This window comes from Suncus etruscus, chromosome 10 (genome assembly GCF_024139225.1).
Source record: "Suncus etruscus isolate mSunEtr1 chromosome 10, mSunEtr1.pri.cur, whole genome shotgun sequence".
Lineage (NCBI taxonomy): Eukaryota > Metazoa > Chordata > Mammalia > Eulipotyphla > Soricidae > Suncus > Suncus etruscus.
This window is the reverse complement of record NC_064857.1, coordinates 7,409,612-7,426,047: the sequence shown is the minus strand read 5'-3', so window position 1 is coordinate 7,426,047 and position 16,436 is coordinate 7,409,612. Positions and strand designations below refer to the sequence as shown.

At 34.5% G+C, this 16,436-nt stretch overlaps 1 protein-coding gene across 1 annotated transcript in view; it reads right to left on the bottom strand.

Moving 5' to 3' along the window:
- PIP4P2 (phosphatidylinositol-4,5-bisphosphate 4-phosphatase 2) overlaps window positions 1-15,826 on the bottom strand; it is a 523,645-nt gene extending 507,819 nt beyond the window's left edge. Inside the window, exon 1 of the mRNA XM_049782130.1 lies at window positions 15,821-15,826. The gene's annotated coding sequence lies outside the window, so the exon portion shown is untranslated. The remainder of the gene's footprint in view (window positions 1-15,820) is intronic.
- Window positions 15,827-16,436: the final 610 nt, after the last annotated feature.

Below are 16,436 nucleotides of genomic sequence, written 5' to 3'. Positions count from 1 at the left end.
TATATTTGTTAACAGACCTAAGCTAAAACAAAGAACAAGAACAGGGACCAGAGTGATAGCACAGCAGATAGGGCGTTTGCCTTGCATGCAGCTGACCCAGGTTCTATCCCTAGCATATTATATGGTTCTCTGAGCCACCCAGGAGTAATTTCTGAGCACAGTAGTAACCCCAAAGTGCCATCAGGTGAGGCCCCAAAAATATCAAAAACGAACAATAGCAACAACAACAGGAAAATACAAAAGAACAAGAACAGATGTGAAAATGCATGTGTTTTCTCTTCTTTTGTCAAATGTCAGGCAAGGGATGGCACTGTCATGCTTGCTTGCCCCTTCTGCTGGTGAATAGTGTAAAATAATTTATAAAAAATCTGCTTTTGTAAAGAACCACGAACACTTGCCTACATATGTCCAGTTATATTGAAACATCTTTGAATACACTAAAATCTGTTAGATCTGAAAGAGAACACACTTTATTTCAATGACAAATCCAATGTTTTTCTGTTCCATTTTATACTGAAGTCTGGAACCATCACAGAAGATAACTTCGTTTTTCCCAAATTAATGACTATTTTAAAGGTATCACAGTCTAGGTTAAACATGCAAGACAACTTTTAACCTCTTACATTGACAGAGATGGATGGATACAAGCATTAGTTCATTACTATCAAATAACAAAGAATTCAGGAAACCAAGCATGAATATTTTAGTTATTATTGTAAAAGTAGATTCAGGAAACATATTTATTCTTATTAATTAAGATAACACTCAGGGAACTGAATGCCTTTCCCATATTTTTCATCTGCCTTCTCTCTCACCACTAAAAATTCTGCCTCTCATCTTTGGACTATGAAACTCTCTCCTAGTTAAAATTTCTATTTAATTTTCTCTTTAGAGAAGCTTAGGTCAATAGACTAGGGAGGTCATTTCAGATTTTAGACTTATGAGGAAGAATGAAGAAAAACATCCTGTCTTGTATGCCATCAAAGTAAAATCAAAGCTTTTTATTAGAATAAACTATCTTTAGGGGCTGGAGAGATAGCACAATGGTAGGGCATTTACCTTGCATGCAGCTGACCTGGGAGGGACCCAGTTCGATTCCTGCATCCCATATGGTTCCCCTGCCTGCCAGGGGAAATTTCTGAGTGCAGAGCCAAGTGTAACCCCTGAGTGCCATCGGTTGTTGCCCCCAAACCAATCAATCATTCGATAAATAAAGTTAAAAAAAATGAGCCATCTCCAAACATAGTTCAGGTATAAATCTCTGCCTTTCCATATTTAATCTGGGCCTCATCACAAAAACAAGGCCTTGAGTAGTCCCCAATCTCAGATAGAAAGAAGATCAATTCTGTTCTGATATCATAAAATTAAAAAATATACATTGATATCCATTTTATTTTTATAGGATGCTTATCTCAACCTTTTTTAATAAAACAGGTGTGGCAAATATATATGGAAAAATGCTGTATTTTAAAACTGTACTTTTGTGAGTCACAGCACCTACCTTATATTGTAGACCTAGGGCTACAAACTTCCATTCCGTAAGGGATCAAATAATAAATATTTTCAGCTTATTAAACATATGGCATCTGTTGCAAATATTCAAATGCAACATGTCTGGCTGAAGGCAATCATAAATAATACAGGCATGAATAGGCATGGCTGCATTTCAATAAAGCTTTATTAACAAAATAGGAAGCAGGATGGATTATGTCTATGAGTCATAGATTGCTAACTTTTGTTGTAGAACTAGGAGAATTTACATTGCATAATGTATATGTTATTTCTGGGATTTGAATCGAGAGATTTTATTCTTGTTGAAGGAGTAAAATAATCTGTTGTTGATGTTGGATAATATAAAATTAGATGGTATTAAATTTAAATAAGAATAATGTTTTTTTTTTGGTTTTTGGGCCACACCTGGTAAACTCAGGGGTTACTCCTGGCTATGTGCTCAGAAGCCAAGCTCCTGGCTTGGGGGACCATATGGGACACCGGGGGATCGAACTGCGGTCCGTCCAAGGCTAGCGCAGGCAAGGCAGGCACCTTATCTTTAGCGCCACCACCCGGCCCCAAGAATAAAATCTTTATAAAAGAAATGACATAAACTAGAAGTTGCACTGGTATTTGCCATATTGGACATCACCAACATCATAAGATTCTTGATAGAATAAGGTCGATGAACAAAGGAAAAGCACACATTGACAAATCTGTCTCATAGAAGAATGGAAATTTATTTACAGATTAATAATAGTTTGAAGTGAGGTTGTTTTACTATAATAAGACTGGGTGGGGTAGGAGAAAAGTTAGACTGTAGAAGTTCTTGTCCCTCATGCTACTGAGTTTAAGTCTTGGCATGTTCACCCTTTCTTTATTAATAAAAGGCTTGGGGCTGGAGAGATAGCATGGAGGTAAGGCATTTGCCTTGCATGCAGAAGAACGGTGGTTTGAATCCCAGCATCCCATATGGTCTCCTAGCCTGCCGAGAGCGATTTCTGAGCATCGAGCCAGGAGTAACCCCTGAGCACCGCCGGGTGTGACCCAAAAACCAAAAAATAAAACAAACAACAACAACAACAAAAATAAATGGCTTAATACAAAAAAGGAGTAAAATCACTGGCAAATATATCTTAATGATGGCACAAAGTAAAAATGAGATCTATTTCAAATAGTGGAAAAGTTGGTTTAAGAAAGTGACAATGGTGAAGAGACTGGTGTCAGAACACTGCATGCCCGAATAACTTAGTAACTCTAAAATTCATGATGATTAAAATAAAAAATCAATATAAAATCATAACTAATTATGGTGGGAAGGTTGCACTGGTGAAAAGGGGTATTCTTTTCTATAACTGAAACCCAAGTAAAAACATGTTTGTAATTATGATGCTTAAATAAATATATTATAAAGACACTACATATTGACTATGAAACATGTGACATAAAATGTTCCTGTCTGTTAAGAATGAAAGAAAGTAAAAAAATAATAATAGAAATAAAAGAAAAATGAGATAGAGGAAGGAAGGAAAAAGAAGGAAGAAAAAAGAAAGCTATACTATTAAAGCCATTTTCTAGTTTTTTTTTTTCAAATTACGCAAGAGCATATGAACTAGCAAGGAGTGAAGTACTCAAGGCTACTTTTCTTACCAATGTCACAACAAAACGACATTAAAAAAATGACAAAATACATTATTTGAAGACCTGTTGTAATACCAAGAAAAAAATAAAGCAGTGTAAAGGACTAGAAAGTGGCAGGGAGTTATTTTTTGATTGAAGAGGATTATGAATAGAAAAGTATTTGCGGATGTGACATTTGAACAAATATTTGAATTAAGCATTGAAACATATACATGTTCCTGGGAGGAAACTGACTTAATGCATTTTAGAAGACAATGGATTAAGTAAAGTGAGAGCCAATAGTAAAAATCACAAGTAACAGTAATATCAACTAAAAAGATAACACAGTAAGTAAATCAGGTCGGGTGCTTGCACATGGCTGACCTGCATTTGATCCCGAGTACAACATTTGCTATAACACCAGGAGTTTTTCCTGCATACAGAACCAGTAGTAAGCCCTAAACACCATCGGGTATGGCACCAAAATAAAAAATAATTAAATAATAGAGTAGTGAAGTTTCAAATATTAATTAGATGATAGCCATTAGTGACAAACCAATCCAATGGATGAGTCAACTCATTTCTTCACTGATTTCTAATTAGAGTCATGTATTTGCAATCTACTCCTACTTTCTAGTACTTGTTTTGGAGTAACAAAGAACCTATAATATATTATAGATTTACCTGTATATACATATTTGTATACATAATGTATTTTAGAAGTTTACTTTACTTTTGAAAATAAATATATCTTTCTCCTTAAACTGCATAAAATAGTTGCAGCCATTTGAAATCATTGAGAAAGTGTGAGAGTAAAAGCTCACATCTGCTTTGATGGCTGATTAGAATACACAGAAATAATTTTTTTTCTGAATAGACAATTATTCTAATGATTTAACCAACCCTACTGTTATATTTCAATATAACGTTTTAGGGTACACTGCAAAGTGAGCATTTAATTATTCACCTAAAAGGAAAGAGTGTAAGGTGGGGAGATGCCGTTCTTATTCATGAATGAGCAGGGTTCAATTAGAAGTCTCAGTGTTTTTTTTTTCTCTTCCATGACCCATTAAGAGTGATCCTTGAATGTAGGTAGACCAGGAGTAAGTCTTGAGTGTTTTAGGATATGGTTCCCAAACCCCCCCAAAAAAGATAGTAAAATAAAATAAAGTAAAATAAAAACCAATATCTAGGACAGTAGTTACTTGTAGTTCTACTAAAATACAAGAATAAATAATAAAAGCATCTTTCTACAACAATCAAGACAGAGAGGGACCACTTCAACTAGAAGCCTGGGGGTACAAAGGAAGAGGATATGGGATGCATGCTGGGAACAGGGATGGAGGGAGTACAATGCTGGTGGTGGGAATGCCCCTATTCAATGTCACTATGTACCTAAAATATTACTGTGAAAGAGTTGTAATCCACTTTGGTCAAAATAAAATTATTTAATTAAAAAAAGCATCTTAGATTGAACAAGATAAACAAACAATCCAGAATTATAGTCTTATTTATGGGAAAGTATAATTCTCTAGTTAAATGCTTAGTCACTCACTTCACTTTAGCATTTATCTTCAGATGTTTTCTTGTTGCATCCTTTTGGAAAATTTCACTTATTTGAATTAGTAAGAGCAGTCTTTTATTCTCCCAGCCAAATGACTTCATTGTACTTTGAAGAATACTAAGATCGATGGACCTGTGAGTCTCTCAAAGAAGAAATGTCCAATCTGAAGTCATTCACATGTCAGTCAGAATTACTCACAGAAAATCAAACATATAAAAATTGAGGAAAGCATTCATTTCAGATATGATGCATGGAAAAGGGGGTAGGAACACAGTAGATTTCTTGAAGCTTGAGGAAATGCAAGAGTGGAATGTTTTGAAAAATGCAGCATGAGGGGTCTACCATATAAATTACATAGGGACATTTTTTTTTACAGAACATATGGCACAAGGCACAAACATTTTGCTATCCTACTAGACAAGATTAAGGTCAGGAAGTTAAGTCAGGAGATAGGGAAGAAGTGAAGGAGCCTGAGAAGAAAAACATCAACAAGTGAAATTACCCACTGGCTTCAATTTTTCTGCCTGAAGCAGATAAAACTTTTGTATGTTTTGGACTCTCATTCTAAATTGCTTTGGTATTTTGGGGAGCTGGGGAGGTCCCATCTAGACTATTTTCTATGCAAATGTGGCATAGGAAATATTTGGCACAGTCATGGAGCACCTTCATTGCCTTTGGGTACTCTGTTCATAGCACCTATGTGATACTAAAATTCATTTCCATAGTTGGTAATAGAATCATATTAAGATGACATGTATTTTTAAATCACTGAAAGTAATTGGTTCTTGGATCACAGTAAAGCTCATTTGTTTGATCTAAAAAAAATCTGTTTTTCCCCACCCTGCCTTATTTTCTCTTCATGTTGGGAAATGATTTTTCATTTTATTTCCTAATTTTTTCTGTGAAGGCCTATACTGAGTTCCTAAATAGGTAAGAGAAAAGAATTTCTATATTTGTTTTCTTGCCATTAATCAAGATTAAATATTGATCTCTTGAAATGGATGAAGAATTGCTTGAGGACTCCTGGGAAGTCTGATTTGATTGAAATTGTTGCTTTGCTTCTTGTTGCTTTGTGAGAGTCATCAGGAATAAGTATTTTTGTTATTTTATTATTATTTTTTCAAATGGCACTAACACTTTTCTTGAGGCTTAGTTTATTGCTACAGAGGATGTCACTTCTTCTTAAAATGCTCCTCCAGCAATCATTGCTGTATCTAAGTGATCAACAATTTTGTAAAATTCAGCTTTCTTAGTACACTCAGCACAATTCATTACAAAGATACTCTTCCCATAACAAATTTTCAAGGACTCAAGTCAATAGAAATCTCTTAAGTCAATATTTTTTGTGGTTGCTTTTAAAAGTCCTCTGAGATTATAGAAAGTTACATAAGACACTGTATGTGTTATGTGCCTATAAAGAAAGTTAACTAATATGGAGGGAGGTAATATTTAGGAATAAAATTTCCCATTAAAACACCAGGTCATGGGGCCGGGCGGTGGTGCTAAAGGTAAGGTGCCTGCCTTGCCTGCGCTAACCTTGGACGGACCGCGGTTCGATCCCCCGGTGTCCCATATGGTCCCCCAAGCCAGGAGCAACTTCTGAGCACATAGCCAGGAGTAACCCCTGAGCGTTACTGGGTGTGGCCCAAAAACCAAAAAAAAAAAAAAAAACACCAGGTCATTACACCAAGCAAAATAAAATCATACAGTATTTTTTGTTTAAAAATATTTATTTTGGAGTAAAATTTTGAATTAGTTACCCTCTTTTAATGATACTTACAAAACTTAGAGTGATTAAATAGGTCAAGTGCAAGGTGGTAATGGTGCTGGAGTGATAGTGATAAATCAGAAATAGTTGAGAAGTCTAGAAATATTCATAGTTGATGGTCTTACATTTTCAGGACCATGGAGAGAAGCATATATAAGCATATTTTGTGACTGAAACCCAAGTACAATCATGTTTGTAATCACAATTTTGAAATAGAAATATTATTAAAAATAGATTAGGTGAGATACCTACAAGTTTTCCAACAAAGAAATGTTCAGAATGTTCAAAACATCTTTCTTATTCATGAGAGGAAGTGAGATCTTTCCTCTAGATAATGGCAGGACAAAGACTGATGTTTATATGGTTAGAGTATGGATCCTTTATTTAAAATTTTCTGAGATTATGCATAATATCTGTGTAACAAGAGAATCCTTCATACTGCTGTAAAGATACAATTGATCACGGAGGTGACCAAACTGGTACCCGAGGAAGCTACATAGTTGAAAACTCATCCTATATATGCCTTATATTTTTTATTTTATCTTTGTTTCTGGACTTACACTTATTTCCATACTAGAAGTAGAATAATTCAGTGGAAAATTAAACTCTTAATTGGTCTTAAAAGTGATAGATTTTTAATCTGAGAATAATTTTGATGACTTTCACTCCTTAGATCAATGAAGCATTGTGTAAAATGACAAAATAAAAACTACATTAGTCACTATGTGTTTTAAATACGGTTCACTGCTCAATTTTCTTTTTTTTTAATCATTTACGAGATGTTCAGAGCATTTTCCTGGCTCTGCATTCAGGAATTACCCCTGGTGGTGCTTGGGGAACTGTATGGATGATCACATCTGATCTGATCCAGTAAAAAAATCTGAGTCAGACACATGAAAGGAAAAGTGTCCTGCCTACTGTACTTTGGCCCCAATGAAAACTTTTAAAAATATCATATTTTTTGAAAAATTTGACTCATAGTAAAAAGCACAAAATAAAATAAGATAAAAATCAGGAATAAACCATACTTGAATCTTAGAATGTCAATTTAAAGAGAAGAGAAAATGGGCCCTGATTTGTTTTTTGCATTTTGATTTATATTTGGTTTCTTTTCTTTTTTTTTTGTAAATCTGTCTTGTGTTTTGAAATGTCCTATTTTTTTTATCTCTAAGTCTTACAGTGAGACAGTCTTCAACTGAAAAATCACAACACCTAGTTTTTAATCTTATTTAGGCAGAAGCACATTTGGTATCCACATTTCTGTTGCTTTAGCTGGGAAACAGAAGTGGGAACTCCTATCTGCTTTCTAAGCGAGACTCCCAAGATAAAATGAAATAACTTGTTAAGTGCTAAGAAAGATCTTCTATAAACTCCAGCTATGGTGGTTACTTAATCTGAGGCTCCTCTGAGGCTGTCATCATAGAGTGTTTGCCAGCTTAGTCTTAAAAATGTCAGGCCTCACTGAAAGGGAAACTCTAAGTGAGAAAGCTGGCCTCTGTTTGTCCCCAGGGCCCTTCTGATGCCAGCACCGTGGGGATTTAAAGAATGATCAGTTGAACCAGTGTAGAAGAAGCTGTTTAGCTTTCTGCTGCACCTGTCAGCGTCACAGAGGTCTCCAGCATCAAGCCAACACCCTCTGCTGAGCAGCAAAAAGCTAGTGTCACTTGCTTTCCTGTGGAAACAGTCACTTCCTGGAGATATAAATCAATGCAGAGGAAGTTCAGTCACTTCTCCTACCTTGCCATGCTTGCACCTGGGAATAGAAGTGATGACCATTGAGCCATCAGAATGAAAATCTTTAGTCACTCGGTGGTGCTTCAGACGCCTAGGATGACCTGCAGCAATGCACTTTTGGGGGAGGAAGGCTGATTTTATTATTGGGCTAATAAGAAAATAGGAATCTGGCTTCTATTTGAAATGCTTTCACTTATGTTCTCTCACCTGTATTTAATAAGCCATCATGAGCTGGACTGTCTATGTAACTAAAAGAATAAAATTGAATCAGAGTCGCTGTCAAGTTTACATGTAGCTAAAGGAGAAAAGATGGGTCTGTATGTATGTGTGTATTTAAATTTCATTCCATTCTCAAGCTCTTTTATTTAATAGCATCTCAAAAGAGAAGGCACTAGGAACAGGGAATTACCACTGACTGAAGACAATGGCAAGTCAGCAAGTGACTTCCCCCACTGTACCTCATCCAAAGTAATGACATTCAGGTAGTGTGGTGGGACTGAGGGTTTCCTTACATAAAATCACTGGTCTTTTCTGATAAAGGAGCAATTGGGGATAGTTTAGTGATTCAGATTGGAGTTTAAAGATGATAAAATCCTGTAAAATTATGTCGAATAATTATATGTATATATGTTTTGGGGACACATGCAGCAATGCTCAGGCATTACTCCTGGGTCTACACTCAGAAATTGCTCATGGCAGGCACTAGGGACCATATGGGATGTTGGAATTTGAACCAGCACCCTTCCTGGATTGGCTGTGTGCAAGGCAAATGCCCTACCCCTGTGCTATCTCTCTGGCCCCATGAATTTGATATTTTTAAGCTTCTTGTAATTTTGATTTATTATAAGGCTACCAGAAATTATGATGAAAACGTATTAATGAAGCTTTGCATGGACTTTGTCATCCCAACATTTTCTATATTTATAATACTGTATTGTATTGTTCATAAATAATTACATTAAAATATCCTTTTTATTCAAATAATGCACATTGCCAAAAATACATGCATATATTCCTATAGTTTATCAACAAGTTTCAAGGATAGGTTTTTAATTCCTAAAGCATTTAGATATAAAAGTACCAGACATACATTTTAGACAATATGAATATTTTAGCAGATCAAGATGTTACATAATAATGTTGACAGAGGGATCATGACATCTCTCAGTATGAAGACTGGTTACTTTTTTCTGAAGTTTGTCTTGGGAGAGAAGAAAAATTGTAATACAATTTTAAGTAGTTTTATGAGATGTTTCCAGCATATACCCTTTCTTTCATCTAGAACACTTACTGATATATAGTAACATAAGAGAATGAATTCTAAGCAAATAGTCTCAGGTGAGAACAGAACTTCTATGAAGTTACAAGAATCATGGTGATATATATTGAAGAGGGTTGGAAAATTGGGAGGTAAAAGAGTGATTGAAGAAAATATTATTTTTTCATATTCCTTCTCCTAAATACCTAAATCAGAAAAAAAATACCAACATTCGACAGTTGGAAAAAAATGACTTGATTTTTATGTGTAAGAATTGACATGTTCTCTCATTTCCTCACAACTTTTGAAGTGTTGGGTTATAGAACTTCAATATGTGATCATTTTAGGAGAATTACAGGGGTAATTTCTAGGTACATAGAGCTTCACTTTGCTTACTATAACTCATACTATTTTCTTTCAACATCACGGGGCTCACAATCTATGACTTCCATGGTTTGTTAGTCAGTCAAGTTGAATTAAATGGTGTGCTTGCTATTGTAGCTAATAGGTGGCACTGGATCTTCATGTAGTGTGTGTGCCTTGGTTATCTCACCTATGACAAGATGGTCACAACCCAATTCTACATGGTCTTTTAGAAAATTAAAGGTAGAATAGTAAGTATCTGAGGAAAAATCAGTGTTTGACACATAAAATTTTTCTTACAATTCTAGAGCAAGTTGACAATACACTCAATTTTATTTCACTTAGTGTTACAAATATCAAGAACAAATCACTTTCAGTATTTTCCAAGAGATTTAAAAATACATCTCCTCTTAATATGGTCCTATCACCAACTATTGAAATCAATTTTAGCATCACATAGGTGCTGTTAAATCTGACTCTGTTCTGTATGGCTTTATTATTATTGTGTTTTTTTGTTTTGTTTTGTTTTGGGCCACACCTGATATTACTTTGGGATGCACTCAGGAATCATTCCTAGCAGAACATATGGAGTGCCAGAGACTGAAGTCAGGTAGGTGACTTATAAGGCAAATACCCTATCTGCTGTACTATCATTCTGGTTCTTAGTTTCAGTTTTTTGTAACCACTGATCTGTCTTATTCTACTACTTTTTATTTTATTTTTAACATCTCCAAAATTATTTAAGTGCTCATTTTAAATCAGATACTGTCACTAATTTATGATCTAGTAATATCAAAACAAAACTGATCCCTATGTGGTAAATATTACCATCATTACCTTACAGTTGAAATTAAACAACAAAGAAGGTAGAAAACCTTCCACGTTCACACCATTAGTAAGTGGCAAACTGCAATTGAATCCAGAAAGTTTATCACAGAATCCACCTTTTATAATCAAATGCATATTCCATATTCCATATCTAGACAGAATGAAGCATATCTATAATTAATAATAAGTAAGAATCAAACTATTGCCTGTTTTAGTATCACAAATTATATCACTTAGCATAAACAGAATGTCTGAGAAAAGTCAGGTGTATCAGCTAAGATGCTGGCAGACTTGGCAAAAGTCATCTTGTTACTCATTACTTTCAGTGTACCCCACAGAGCAGCAATGACCCCTGAGAATTTATTAGAAGCATAAAATCCCAGACTCTTCCCAGGCATCCTCACTAAAACAATAACTCTACCAAGATTTTAAGATAATTTTTACAAAGACTACAGGCTTGGATGCATTGATTTTTAAAACATTAGTGTTTATCTGCAGAATGTGGAGTTTGGACACATATTCCCCAATTCCAGTCCAGGGTTTGCTTATGATTTATACTCCTGGTTCTGACTCACACTCTCTCTACCAGATGGACGGATGAATTCATTCATTCTTCTCCATCTGCACAAGCCCAAAAATACCTCTTTTAAAGAGCTGTAAAAATGAAGTTATACTTTTTGGAAGTACAGAAAACAATGGTGACATCTTCATATTTTATCAAATTGAGCAGCTCAATCAACCTTTCTAATGGTTTTGTTATTTTTATAATATTTTTGTTTCAGTATATTAATCAACCCTCTTTCCACCAAATTTAGTAATTGAGGTTATATATTTTAGCCAATTTCAGACTTGTCATGATCCTGGGAATGAATATAGCAGGAGATTCTAATTTCCTTCAATAGAATTCATGAATAAATGAATATATGAATGTAGATATATTTTATTTCTCACTCTCCTTAAAATGCTACTTTTGTTACCTTTCCCTTTATCTGTAGGTTGACCTCTAAGTGAAATTTTTTTCAGAAAGATGATCATTAAGATGACATAAGTAATTTAATAATATATATATTATTTTTGTGCCACACCCAGTGATGCTTAGTGGTTACACCTGGATATGCACTCAGAAATTGCTCCTGGCTTGGGGGACCATATGGGATGCTAAGGGATCAAACCATAGTCTGTCCTAGGTCAGCCATGTGCAAGGCAAAAGCCCTACTGCAGCGCCACTGCTTTGGTCCCTTAATACTTTTAAATGTTTTCTTGTATTTATATGACTGGAAGGACTTTGGCAAATACTGAGCTAGAAATTCTTATCAGAAATTGACTAGTTTTTGATTTGTGCCATACTTCTACATTGATGAAAATTAGGAAATAGATGGTAGATGAGTAGATTGGAAAGATGAATACATTGATAATAGATAATAATTAAATGATGCAAAACAGAGGATAAGTAGATAAATTGAGAGATAGATAAACTAATCATTGTATTTTCTGTAGATCTCTGAGTAAGCTGTACCAGAAAGCCGTAAGTGGACACAATGCCATTAACTTTGTAGTTCTTATGACTAAAGATAGCAGAGCTGTATAGGGTCATTACTACCATTATCGTGCATAATATTATAGCAATTATATTTTGTTAACAGTATGTTTTCATCTCTAATGTCAGAATATATAACCTAAAGTTTTTTCAGAAGATAGGCAGTTTTATAGTGGAACAATTTGTGTTTTGTTTATTCAATGTGTGAAAATTCTTTGATAAATGTCAAAATTCTTAGTTAATATATCCTAATATGGTTTACATAAATACATAAATGGAAGAATCAAATTATATAACATACTTGAACCTGTGTGTATGACATTATTAGGAAAATGTTTTTCTTCGTATTTAAGAAATAATCTTATAGCTCCTTTATGGCTCTGATCTGTTAGTGTTAATAACCAACTCTTAAAATGAGTGTTTTTCCCAAGTTCCAGTTCAAATTAAGTCAAGTTATTCATAGAGCCCATTTATCATTTCTTTTTATTCCCAGCAAGTAAGAAGATGAGAATATTTCTGTAAATTTGCCTGAAAATCAGTTGTAGGCAATTGTGCAGTTGAGAAAATGGCTAATATAACTCTAATGTCTCCAGATTCTACCGCAAACTCTAATGTAGGTAGATTTATTTATTCTCACTTAAATTTAAATAATAATAAAAATAAAACTTATTATTTTAATTATTCTAGTTGTATAAAATAATTTTTCTTCTAATTTCTCTTCCCTTCTACAACCATCTTATTACATAATAAAAGAATCATTATGACAGTAGTTACCTCCAAACTACACAGTTCTATAAATCTATGTAGGTACTCAAATCTTTCATAAAATTGACTAAACAATAGGTTAGGTCTTACTACCTCATTATGAAAAATTAAGTAACAACATTCTCTCAAGACTAACTATTCTGTTTTTGAATAGGAGGTTGCATTATTTGTGTATTTTCCTTTGATTGTCAAGAGGCAATTCTTTAAGACATTCTTAAGTTCTTACCTTAATATTTAGCAGAATATAATTGCTCTTTTATTATTTCAGATGGCAGAATTATACTATTCATAGTTGCACTTAACAAAAACTTATGTTAAGGCCTTTGATGTAGCTGTGTGATACAGTACTTCTGTATATATGAGGCCCTGGATTTACTCCCTGACACTTCCACCCTCGACCAAAAAAATAAAAAAGCCACTCTCCCAACTCATCTATCTTTACATGCACACATGATTTTATGTGCATGTATACATTTACAAATATGCCTATGAATATATGTATAAATATGTCTAGAAAGTTTGCAAGGTCGCATATCACCTTGTTTATTTGGCAAACACTATGTTCATAAGCAATGAAAAATTTTAGGTCACCCAGATCTCCGACTCAGAATCCATTGCTCTGGCCCTGGGATTTGTTCTAGCAAGCAGATTGCTTTGTCTAGCTAGAGTTGCTTTTTATACTTATTGTGAATATTAAAAACTCCTTCCCTAAGTTATTCTTCTCCCACTGTGCAGTCAAGCATGTCACTTGCTCCTGGCAGAAAGAACACAACATGAACTGAGTATTGGGAGGTGCAGCCTCTGCACTTCCTCCTCGGCAATCTTTGATTTGGAACCCAGAGACTTCATTCCTAGTGGTGGTGGTGGGGGTAACATCAACCTTTCCCCCATAATTAATTTCTGTAAGCTGCAGTTCATTAGCAGGAAGAATGACAGCCTCGAGACTGATGCTGGCTTGTGTGTGCCTCCAAATCTCTATCACCTTATATAAAGGTGGAGTTAGCCATTAGCATTATTAATAATTCACACATCTTTTAATACCAGTAGCAACTCAACCACCTTAAAATAATCCTGGTTGTGAGCAAATGAAGCAATTTAAAGGCAGCTCATGTTCTCTCTAAGATTTTCATGGCTGCTACTGGGAATACTTGATAATTTATGAAAGCTTATACCATCAAATTAATTACATTTTCCGGATGCCACATGTCTTTTTTTTTTTTTGAAAATACCAGCTAGCTTTGAATTATAAGTAACAACACTGTAGCTATTCAGTGTATAGAAAATAATGCTTGAACCATCTTAGAACAGCCATTTATTCTAGGCACAGTAATTAAAGGTGTGCCAACATTTAAAAATTCTTCATCTGATATTTTTTGGTTAAAAACTAGAAGAAGACAGTATCCCAGCTGGGAAGCAATTTTTTCAACATTGTGTGAAAAACATTGCTCATCTTTTGTAACTAAATTGAAAGGGAAAATGAGATAGTTACTGAGGCATTTGAACTTATCTTGCATAGGGGAGATTTGAATGGACATTTCTGAAAAACCAAATGCATTAGTCCATAGTAAGAGCTTATATAATAAATATTAATTAAGATGAGTCCACTTCAAATGAAAATCCAAATAAAGAGAACTAAAGTCCACAGTCTAGGTCATATATGTTTTTTAATAACTTGCATTTGTTATAGAATATATACTTGATATGTTGCTAACCAGCAGACATAAGAGACTGATCTTATATTGAATAATTTTTTATAATATTTAAAATTCTATCTACAATAGAATAGTCCTGTGTGCTTTTTTTCTTATAAAATCAATGCAGGAAATATTTCTATAATACATATTTGCAAGCATATTTTTTGCATAATAAAGGTGATAATGATTTAGAAAATCAACTTATAAAATCCCACTTAGCAGATCTAAAACTCTACTTTGACTTTGTGACTTGTGAAACTTATACTAAGCTTTGGAAAAGTTGGCTTAAGAGTGGGAGGAACAGAGAACCGGAAGAAAACACTTATAAAGAAGTTTCCAGAGCTAAGTATTGCTTGCACACACAACCTGGATGTCTGAAGATTAGCAGCTAGAACAGATTCAAATTAAGGCAAATCAAGGCAATCTTATACAGAAAAATAAAAACCATAGATATAGATTACAGAAAGCAGCAAGATCAAAAAGAGAAATAACAAAGAACCATACTTAAGATTTGCAGTGTATTTATCACAAGCAACTTTACAGGCCTGAAGCAGTAGTGAGAAAACTCAGTGAAATGAATGACTCATCAAGAATACTTTACACAACCAGACTATCATTTATATTGGAAGGAAGGATATACTGTTTCACAGAAAAAACAATAGCTCAGGAACTTTTCAGCCTTAAAACTACCTTAAAAGCAGAATTTAAGAGTATACTTTAAGGCAAAATGAACCCCCTAAACATACCAAATTTCTAAAAATGATGGCATAAAATCCCATAACAATGATCTCCCTTGATATCAGTGGACTAAATGCACCAATTAAGAGATACAGAGCAGCAAAATAAATCAGAAAGTTGAATCCAATATTTTGCTGGCTTCAGAAACACATTGAATAGCCAGATCAAACACAGACTCAAAGCGTTGAATAACCATTCTTCTCCAATGCACATGGAATATTCTCCACATGTTGAACCATAAGGCATATTTCCATATAATCAGAAGTATATTTATTGAATCAACTATCTTCCATGCCCACAAACATAGTCATCATGCTCAAACCAGGCCAACTCTATAGACTCATTCTTTTCTCAAATACAATGTAAACTGAGCTGTGAAAGATTTTGGTTCCACTGGCTCATGCAGCACAAAGTTGGCCATCTTGGGAGAAGGGTGGGCCAACTCACTACTTGTGAAGACATGCTTGCTGCTTCATCACTGCTTGCCCACTAGTCTGCCTCATCACTGACCCTCTATGATTCTTTGTGGGGAGGCTGATCTGACCACACTTCAAGTATGTTGGGTGTTTAAGTGATATCACACGACTTTTATTGGAGTAAATATGGACACTTTCCCCAGTACTTTACTTCTTTCAAGAAATCCTGACAGCTATAATCACATCCATAAATTCAATAGCCATGTTCAAAGCAGGCCTTCTTCCAGGAGTCCTTTCAGCTGAGTATATGCCCCTAAAATTCATAGCAGTATAGCTTTGAATTTCTGGACAACTTTATTTGTTAGATGCTGTCATCCCTAAAGGAATACCTCGATTTAACAGACTGATTATAACCACAAGAACTTACTAAACCTTCTGCCATTGTATTAATGACTTCATTGGTGATGCAATAATTTTCACAAGTGAGTTTTATTTTATTTCTTTTTTCTCTTTTCTAACACATGAATTTAACCTTTTCTTTCCGTTTCCTGATCTTTCACTTATCTGGAAAGAAACGTATTATAATCAACTATGTTGACATATGCATTTCCCTTAAAAAAGTAAATTAAAAATGGTGCCGGAGCAGTGGCACAAGCGGTA